This window comes from Choloepus didactylus, chromosome 14 (assembly GCF_015220235.1).
Source record: "Choloepus didactylus isolate mChoDid1 chromosome 14, mChoDid1.pri, whole genome shotgun sequence".
Taxonomy (NCBI): domain Eukaryota; kingdom Metazoa; phylum Chordata; class Mammalia; order Pilosa; family Megalonychidae; genus Choloepus; species Choloepus didactylus.
The window spans coordinates 83,475,664-83,486,033 of NC_051320.1; positions in this window are offsets into that span (position 1 = coordinate 83,475,664).

Genomic DNA, 10,370 nt, shown 5'->3' on the forward strand with positions numbered 1-10,370 from the left:
TTTGGGGAGCAGATGCAGCCAGATTTGTGAGGGTGTGGAGGCTGGAGTGGGATTAAGAGGGCCGGGTGGGGTCTGGCCCCAGCCCGCACTTAGCAATGAGCTGAGCCCCTGCAGTGGCCCTGCTGGGGGAGCTGGGGAGGGTCACTGTGGCCATTTTAGGAGCCAACTTCAGCCCTAGGGCGTCCAAAGGAAAGGAGCACAGTTCAGATTGGGATGCCCGCTGCAGCCCGAGAGAACACCCAGGGCTGCTCCCAAAAGGCCCGGGGAGGAAATTGCTGGAAGGAGGATGAGTGCTGTGGCATAGCAGAGAGAAACAAGAGCACAAGAGAGGGTTAAACTCAGAAAGTTTGGGGCATTTTAAAAAATATAATTAGAGATGGAAATTTTGGGTTTGGTAATGGGAAAATAATTTTGTGTGTATTATGAATTTGTTTTTTCCCTGACTGGACCAGCTTCTGTAAGTGGCTTGGTCGCTTCACGCTGTGTGTGGGGGCCTGGTTTGGGGGTGATTCTTTGGCATGTTCCCCACCTCCTGCCGAGAAGGGGGCAGTTGGCATCGGCCCTGAGCCTCACCAGCTCCGTCGTTGGCTGAGCATCTCTTTTGCTGCTGGGGTCTGTTTCAGGTGTGCAGCTCCACCCGCGTGGTGCTGGGTGCTGCGGGGTCCATCCGGAAGGTTGTCACCCACTATCTAGCCGCCTTGGGCTGCTGCACCCAGGACTCAGCCTCGGGGGGAGCTTCACCTGGAGAATAGAATTCCTTCCAGGGTGTATATTTCTGGAGGTCCTGGAGTGCTGGGCGGTTCTTGTGGCATCATGCAATCCTTACAACAATCCTGTACTGTTTTCTTTCTTCCTTTTTTCCCTTTTCTCCCCTCCCTTCCCCTCCCTTTTTTTCTCTCTCTCTTCCTTTCTAAAAATTCTTTTGTGGTAACACACAGATAAGATTTGCATTTCAACCATTATTAAGTGTACAGCTCAGTGGCGTTAGTTATCACAATGTCGTGCTACCCTCACCACCATCCGTTATCAAAACCACCCAGGGCAGAAGTTCTGCACCCCTGCAGCAGTCGCTCCCTGTTCCCTGCATGGTTTTTGCACTCACTGGCTGGTTCATGCTCATTGAGCACCTGCTAAGCACAGAGTGCTGTGCTGAGAACTTGAGGCCCGGTGGGTTTGCTGAGGGGGCATACTGACTCTCTTCTGGGTGCTTTCCATAGCTTTGTCTCATTGAATTGTTTGTTTGATCAACCCCGTGAGGTTGCCGCTGCCACCCCGATTTCACAGGTGGGGAAATAGCTGTCGAGTTGCGCTCCCAGTGTGGGTTTTCCTGCCGTCACAGTCTGAGTCCTTCCTGCCATTTCATGTGCAGTGGAGTGTCGTGGATTCAGAGGGCCCCAGCCAGCAGCCTCGGTTGAATCCTGGCTCTGCATACTTGCTAGACATGTGACCTTGGGCATGCTCTTTAATCTGTCTTGACCTCAGTTTCCCCATCTGTAAAATGGGGTACGTGCAAAGAGAATCTACTTGTGAAGCATTTAGCGAACGCCTGACACATGCCAAGTACTCGATGAAGCATGGTCAAGCAAGTCCTTGCCAGCTCTCTACAGGTGACCTCCCAGCAGTCCAGAGAGGCTCTGGAACTTGCTGACTATCACACAGTCAGTCAGTGGCAGAGCCCGTGTTAAGCTGGGTCCGTCTTTTCCCACAAAGGAGCTCCTTTCCCTGCCTCACTTTTGTGGACAGTTCCTGATGACCACCTGGGCTATGATCGAGGCCTTCGGAGGATGGTACAGGGAGACTACCAGTTCCTTCGTCCTTGTTGATAACCCTAGGGGTTCTGGTGCCTTCCCAACGGATTGAGGGGGCCTTGGGAGCCTGAGCAAGAGAGGAGAGAAGTGCCCGGCTGCAGCTTGCGGGGTTAATTAAGCCATTCCTGAGGTTTCATTTGTTCTCTTGTTAACTCCAAAATAAATACTTCCAAATGGTTTTGAGGTTTCCAGTTGACATTACATTTTCAATTCAGAAAACACTGGCATCTTGCATCTTCCCGAGGATAATAAATGTTTAGATAACAACAAAGATAATGGTAAAAGGGAAAATTGGGGGAGATTTCAGGCTTGGGCTGAGCAGATTGCAGCCCTCTGGTGAGACACATCTGAGGCCTGCTGTTCCTCAGGGGCCAGGATGAGCGGGAAGGTGGGGGGTGGGGGGTGGGGTGTCGAGTGGGGGGTCCAAGGGAGTGGGGTCTGTTTTACCACCTGGAGAAGCCAGCGCCTTCCGGATGCTGTCAAATGTTAAGTTCTCATAATGGTAGAGGGTATTGATGCGGAGGTGTTAAAAGCATGGTTTTTGTGTAATTGCTACCCTTTATTGAACGCCTACTGTGTACCAGGATTTACTTCATCTTCCCAGCAGTTCTAAGAGATGAACGTCATGAGATGAACGTCATCTCACAGGCATGAAAACTGCAGCTCAGAGTGGTTCGGACACTCAGCTGGTAAGGACGGAGCGGGGATTGCAGCCATCCCTGGGACCCCTGCACACGTTCCCCAGGCTGCCTGCTTCTTACTGCCGAACTGTAAAAGCTCATTGTGCTGAATGACAGAAGGGGCCCCGGGAAGGCTCTCTGGCCAGCAGGAGGCTGGATCCTTGTGCCTGATGGAGGTGACACCAGCCTGCTATGTTTACAGTCCCCTTGTTCCTGCAGTGTCTCCGGAAGTCATAACCCGGCCAGCCGGCACTCTGGGGGATGACAGGAAGTCATATCCAGGCTGTATTGGCTGGCCAGGGTGGGCGCTGGCCTGGCAGCCAGCGGGGAGAGGGGGTGGGCAGGCAGGGCTGGGGGAAAGCAAAAATGCTAGAATAAACTGTCCTCACCTTATGGCCGGTGGGTTCTGGGATTACCACCGGTTGGCTCAGATGGCCCGATTTGGGTCAGGAAACCCGGGCTGCGGAACGATGGTGCTAGCCATTTGGTAGTACCATGTTTTTCACGTTCTTACCCGAGTAATTGTGTAGTTTGTATTTTCAAAGCTAGGATTTTGTGGAGGGTTGTGGCAAGGGGTGGTTGAGCCCGGTTAGAGGCAGGAAAAGAAAAGCAGGAGAGAAAGAGCATATTCCAAGCCCTGCTTCCTGCTGAGAATGTTCCCTGCAAACAGCAGCAGACAAGGGGCTGATTCATGGGGCTTGGGTGGCTTCCCTCGCCTGGAGTTGAGTTCCTGTGCCTTCCAGTGACTAAGGAGGAAATTCCATTTCAGTTATACTGCAACTGTGCATCGTTTGTGGTATTCTCTGTCTTAATTTTATGGCTGCCTCATCTTTTTGGAATTTGCCCTTTTTTTTGGTACTCTACAGAGGTGACGTGGTACAATTCTACAGAACACAGCCAAATTTCGCTTTCCCGGATACAATAATTATGAGGCGTCCTGGGCTTCATATTTGCAAGATAGCCAGTGGTTTGGAGGGTTGGTCCTCATCGTGCATGCGTTTGCATTTGTCCATCTTTTGCGGCGGGAGTGTCGGTCACAGTTTTCCGTTGTCAGGGATCCCGAGATCCGGTTGCTCAGTGCTGCTGCCTTCCTGGCTTGTTTGGACTAGGTGGCCGTAGGGTCACTGCCACCGAGGGGTGTAGCAGCCAGCAGTTCACAAGTGGGAGAAGGGGCCCTGACTTTCTGCTGGGAAGTTTCCTGCTGACTCTGATGTCTCCTGTCTCTGCCTGATGTTGGCTTTAAACCCAGCTGCAGTGTCAGCTCTCCTGCGACGCCTCCTCTGACTTCCCCGGCAGAGTCCGCTGCTGTGTTCTCTTGGGTCCTGGGTCCACGATGTGGTTCTGCCTCTCCCAGGTGGGCATATGTGGGGCAGGACTGGGTCTCAGCCCACCCTGTACCTCCAGAGCCCCTAACGCAGGGTCAGCTCATGTTTTTTGAATGAATGAAGAACTCTCAAGAGATCAAATTGGGACTTTCGGAGTTGAAAGGGATGAGACGACACAAGTCACCATCCCCTATATTTTGGTTGCCGTTCACCATTAGGATAATCGGTAAATAGAGGTGCCGTCTGCTATGTTCTCAGGGTGGCTGCTGGATGGCAGGCCTCCCTACATCCAGTGGAGCAGCAAGAAGACAGTACAAAGGCGTGTTGAGAGGGATGGGCCCAGAGTTAGAAGGCCTGCAGTTGAATCATGACTTTGTTACCTGCCAGCCTGTGGCTTGAAACTAGTTACTTCTCTGAGCCTCAGCTTCCCCACTGCAAAATGGGAGAGGTAATAGTGCTTACCCCAGAGGGCTATTTTAAGGACCCAGGGAGATAGTGCCTGTATAAGGTTAACATAAGATTTTGAGCTCCAAGGGGAGGATGGACCTTTAAGAACTGCTGGGCTCAGCGGGCTGGGGGGGTCGGTACAGCTTAGAGCAGGCCTGGCAGGGAGATCAGCCCCAGGGTGCCAGGAGTGGAGTGCGGGGGGGGTGGTGGTTCTCGTCCATCAGTGTCTTGGGGTAGGGGACAGTGAGGAGAACTGGTGGGAGGCTTAGGGATGATGGGGCTGGGGAGCGGGGTGTGTGTGGAAGGTGTGGGGTGATGAAATATGCTCAAGAAGGGGCCACTTTAGAAGCTTGCCTTTGTTCCTTGACAGATTTACTTGCTTTGGAACTCAGCTCTATTGGTTTGGCCTCTCTGAGCTTCCTCATCTGAAAACACATCTTTGTGGGGCAGGTATGAAATTCTGACTGGAAATGATCGTGCTGGACAATTGGACCAAGAATGCTAACTTCCTCCTTTCTTGTCTTAACTCTTCTTTTCCTGGTAAGTCTATCAGATTGATAATCCATATAGCCCTTCCCAGTCAGATCAGTTAAATGAAATGACTTCCTGATGATAATAATTAGATTAATAACTAAAAAATATAGCTGACATAATTATTATCCAGTGCTTATTAAGTCCTAGGCAACACAAATTAGACCTCCTCTGTTATATAATTTAAATCCCCTAATAATTTAGCAGGTGCAGTGCTGTAATTAGCCCTATTATACACATAAGGAAGAGGGAGGATCAGAGAGGTTAAGTACAGTGCCTGAGATCACACAGCCAAGAGCGGTTGTGCTGGTAGTCCAGCTCCAGCGGTCTGGCCCCAGAGCCTGTGCTTGTAACCCTTACACTAGCCTGCCTGAGGGCTAGGAGGGGTGTGTGTGAAGGGTGAAGGGAATCACTATAATGCAGTTTTCTGTTGGACTGCCCATGGGTTAGTCTTGCTTGCTCTGAGAAAGACACCACAGTTGAGGATTCTGGGAAAGGATGTCAGTTCCAAGCCCTGTGCTTGGCTCTGGGGCAGGTGGGGCCTGTGGATGTCGACTGCCTCTTCAGCCTTCTCTGAACCCCCCAGGGACACAGAAATGTTGGATGGGCAGGTTCTCAGAGCTGTGTGACACCCCCTTTTATAGCCCTGCCCCTTTGTTCTGGACGACGCTTCCATTGGCTGCCAGTTGAGTGGATCTGAGCACCTTTGTGTTGGGAGCTGACCTGGGAATGTGGGGGCACTCCTGAGCATGGCATCTCTGACCCAACAAGACCCTCGCAGAGGCTCCCTGCCTGGCCGCTCATCCCCAGCTCCCAGCTGTGAACAGGGCTGGCCTTGCCAAGCTGAAACTGGCCCCTCCTGCCACCAGGAAGTGCAGGGCTGGAGGGCTCCAGAGGAAGAGACCATGGTTCCTGGGGGTCAGGAGAGCTGCAGGGACCTGGTGCGTTTTCCCTGGTGTGTTTAGCAACACCCCAGGCACTGCACATGACTCTTTGTCTTTTTATCTTTGCTGAAACCCTGCATATTCCCTATTTGACAGGCTGGGAAACTGAGGCCCAGGGAGGGTAAGGAACTCTCCCCTCGGCACTGCCATAGAGCCACGGCTTAACACCAGCTGTGTGCAGTGGCCTGGTTGTCCCACTCTGCCATGCTCCTCTTTGCTTCTCGGCGCTGCCACTCAAGAAAGCCGAGCCTTCCTGGGTGAGCAGGCGTCCGGGCTGCCTGGCCCCTTCCAGCCCGAGTCTTCTTATCTTAGGCAAAGACAGAATGAGCAGCTTTACTCCGTAAACTGTTTTAACTGACCCTCACCGCAGGTTTACGGGTGGTGGTGGTTGAATCATGGATAAAGATTGGGTGTGGTTTGGTGCTGGGGAAGTGGGTGCCGAAGGAGGAGGCCAGGGACGTAACGAGCTTTTGGAGGAGACCACGGGGATTTGAGGCCCCCTGGTTTTGGGGGTCCTTGGACTTTTCTGAGCTTCAGTTGCCTCAGATACCCCCTCCTTTACAATTCTGTGGTCCTTCATACATTAGAGTGTTTGGAGATGGCGTTCTGTTCACTGTGCATAAATCTATAGTAAACAGAGACTTTAGGGGGTATTGTTTGTTTTGCTGAAGGTTATATAATGATGATGATGATGATGATGATGATGATGATGATAGCTAATTCAGCTTTCAGACACTTTCCAGGTGGCTTCTAAGCACTTTACCTGTGTTAACTCATGTAATGCACACAATTACCCTACAAGGTAGGGCCTATTTTCACCACCCCCCCTTTTACAGGTGTGGAAACTGAGGCTCAGAGGAGTTTCGAGATCTGCCCATGATCCTTCAGCATAGAAGTGGTAGGGTGGGATTTGAACTGGGGAGAGGGTGCAGAGCTCACACAGGTAAGCAAGCAGCCTTCTGCGAGCCTGATCTGCTCACCCATGTTCTCCTGTCTTTGTCCCACAACCAGCCTATTGGAGAATTTTACTATTCCCATGTCATAGGTGAGGAAAGAAAGGCTCTGAGTGGTGAAGGAATTTGCCAGATTGTGACAAATTGTAAATGGTGGCATAAGGCTTGAACCCCGGTGCACTGACCCCAAATAGAGGGTCACATTTACATCCTCTGCTGCCTCCGAGGCTGAGTCCCCTTGTCTGAGCTGCCTTTCTGCCCAGGGCTCTCCCAGGTGCCTGGCTCTCCGCTGGTTTGGAGTGGGTGCTGGCCTCAGCATGTGCCTGTCAGCTGTGAACTGCAGACTTGGGGATGGTTTCTTCCTCAGGTCTCCTCCCAGCTCCCGGCCTTCAGACCCGACTCCCTCTGCACTGAGCCGGGCCCAGTGGGTGCCCTTTGGTGTTGAGAAGCTGGGCCATTCTGACTTGTCTCCCTGGTGGAGAAGGTATATGGATGTGGGCTGGGGGCAGTTAGCCCGAGACCCTTCAGGGTGCTGCCCCTTGGGCGGGTCCAGCCTGCCCTATGAGTGGGCTTCATCCTGTGCCAGGTGTTGGCAGTTTCTTCCAGGTGGGGGCCTCATAAGATTCTCTGGCCTGGAAGTACTTCCTCTGCATGGCCTAACCGCCTCCCCTGCTGTGCCCATATCCTCCTCTCTGTCTCCTGCCAAAATGGAAAACAGCTGCCCCGTTCCCAATTCCTTGAAATCACTTGCTCAGACCCTCCGAGGTGGCTTTAAGTCATCATCCGTCTTTCCTTCTCTTACCTCCCTTGCAGTCCCATTGCCCAGCCTGTTTAATCACGCTCATTGCTCTCCTCTGCCCAGTCTCCAGAACCTTGGGCGTCCTCTCTGATGGGCTTGCGGTCGCAGGCTGGCCTCTCTGTCCACTCCAGGCCCATCACCGGATCCCACAGCCCAGTGTCCCCACACCAAACCCTGCCGTCCATGGTGCCTGGCACCACCAGAGAAATATTCTTGAAATGTTCTGCCGCATCCTTATTCCAAACCATGGTGGACTCAACAAAAAACAAGACAAATAACCCAATTTAAAAAAGGGCAGAGGGTCTGAATATACGTTTCTCCAAAGAAGAAACACTAATAGCCAACAAGAATGTGAAAGATACTCAGCGGTAAGCCATGAGGGAAATGCAAATCAAAACCACATTGAGACACCACTAGGCTGGCTATAAAATAAAAAACAAACAAACACACAAAAAGAGAAAATACCAGGTGTTGGCAAGGATGTGCAGAAAGTGGAACCTGTGTATATTGTTGGTACAGCACTGTGGAAAACAGTTTGGCAGTTCTTCAGAAAGTTAAACATAGATATTACTGCATATGACCCTGCAGTTCCACGTGTGGTATGTACTCAAAAGAATCGACAACTGGTACTCAAATAAATCCCTGTACAGGAATGCCCATAGCAGCTTCATTCATAATAATGAATGAAGTTTGAAACAACCTTTTCAAAAGGTTGAAACAACCACAGTGTCCACCAGTGGATGAATAGATAAATAAAATGTAGTATACACACACACTGGAATATTATTCAGCCATAAAAGGGAATGAAGTTCTGATATATGTTATAACATGGACGAACCATGGAAACCCATTGTGCTAAGTGACAAAAGCATAAAGTCACATATTGTATGATTCCACTTGTATGAAATATCCAGACGAGGGAAATCCCTAGAACAGACAATAGATTGGTGGTTTCCAGGGGCTGGAGAGGGGGCAGTATCGGGGGTAACTTTAGTGGGAATGATGTCTTATTTTGGGGTGAGGAAAAGGTGACCACTTTCAAGGTGACCACTTTTTATTTTACATGGATTTCAGCTCAATGAAAACAAAACAAAACGATGGTATTGCAGGTCACCTTAGGTAAAAAGAGGCAATGGGGAGCACTTCCTTCATGCCAGGCACCGTGTCTGGCACTTAACACGACCGAGTCTGGCAGAGGCGAATGGGCTCATCATTCCCATTTTACAGATGAGAAAGCAGAGGCTCGGTCATGGCCTGCAGCCTGTAGGAGCAGAGACTGAATTGGAACCAGGGTCCTTCTGACTGCGAAACACCTGCTTTGAGTCACTGTACTGTACGCCTTCTCCTCAACATGGAAGGCTTTTGTTTTGCCTTAGATTCTTGGCTTGCACCACCAACTGTGCTAAACACTGTGGATGCATTGCCCTGATCCCCAGGAGGCCCGCTCCAAACCCTTCCATGAGATGCCTGCCCTTTACTTCCTATGTGTCAAAGTCCTCTGTGGTCCGGCCCACATTCCACGTCCCCTGGGCGGCCTCCCCTGGCCCCCCGACCTACAGCAGGCTTTTTCTAGCACAGACTCTTTGTGTCCCACTCAGAGGAAGGCAGTGATTTGTGGCTGAAGGAAAAGGAGGATATGGGCCACTATTCAACTATGTGATCATGGATGAGTCTCTGAAACCCTCAGAGCCTCAGTTTCCCTAAATGTACAGTGGTCCTCTTTCTCCTTTAAAAGTCTTCAAGTGATTGGATTAAATCCAGCTGATTTAATTCTCTCATTGCAGAAGACATGCCCTTTGTTGATGTAATCAGTCACAAGTGCAGTTAATTGACTGATGATTTAATAAACCAGCCTTCCGGTTTATTAACCAGCTACAAATGTCCTTGCAGTAAAGGTTAGGCCAGTGTTTGCTTGACGAGACACATGGACACCATCACCTGGTCAAGTTGACTCATGAACCTGACCATCACAGAGAGCATGCAAGCACTCATCTGATGTCTTCCTCTGGGATTGTTGTAAGGACTGAATACATCTCTGTCTGGGCCAGTGCTTAGAGAAGGGCGAGGCACCATGCAGACATGAGTGATGGTGGCGGTGATTGCCACTGGACGTTCCCTCCTCAAATCAAATTCAAGCTTCTTGCTACCCAGCAGAGAACAGGCCCAGACTCAATAATAGCATGGGGCTTGGCATGCAGTAGGTGATCAGTGGTGACTTGTTGCCTGAACCAGTGAATGAATAAGCCGTGGGCAGTCCGTGACCTGAATTGTGGACTTGGTCAGGCGTTTAGACATCTTAATGTCCTTTGCAAGCAATTAGCCCAGGACTGGGGGCATAGCAGGCCTTCAGGAAGTAGTCGCTGATTAGATTCTCTGCAGTCTCCATTACCAAGCTGGAGATGGGCAATTCGATTTTGTTCTCTAGATTTTGTAGCATTTCCTCTCGTGGCAGGAATTATTGCAGGAAGATGGGATGGAAGGAGATAAAGAATCTCAGCCTTCTCTCCCCCTCACCCTGATAAGTTGCATTATCTAGGGCAGAAGCAGAGAGGACTGGCATTCCCAGTGGGAAGTTGTCAGCTCTTTCCTTAAGCTGGGCTTTGCATGGCAGGAGACCTGCCTGCCTTTCTCCCCGTGCCCCTCTTTGTCTTGATTCCATCATCTTTTTAAGAGTGCATGGCTGAAGCTTCATGGGTTGGAGGCAGTGCCTCTCTACAATTCAGGGGGTTGTGAGTATCCTTTTGTTTCTGATAGTAAGATGGATTGTCATTTATCCTTTCTGATTGAGGGTGCCCAAAGCCCTGGGTGTTACTTTGGATTTTCTCACCCTCAAGTCACGTGAACCTTAGACAGGGCAGTTTGTGTCCAAATCCTAGTTTTCCT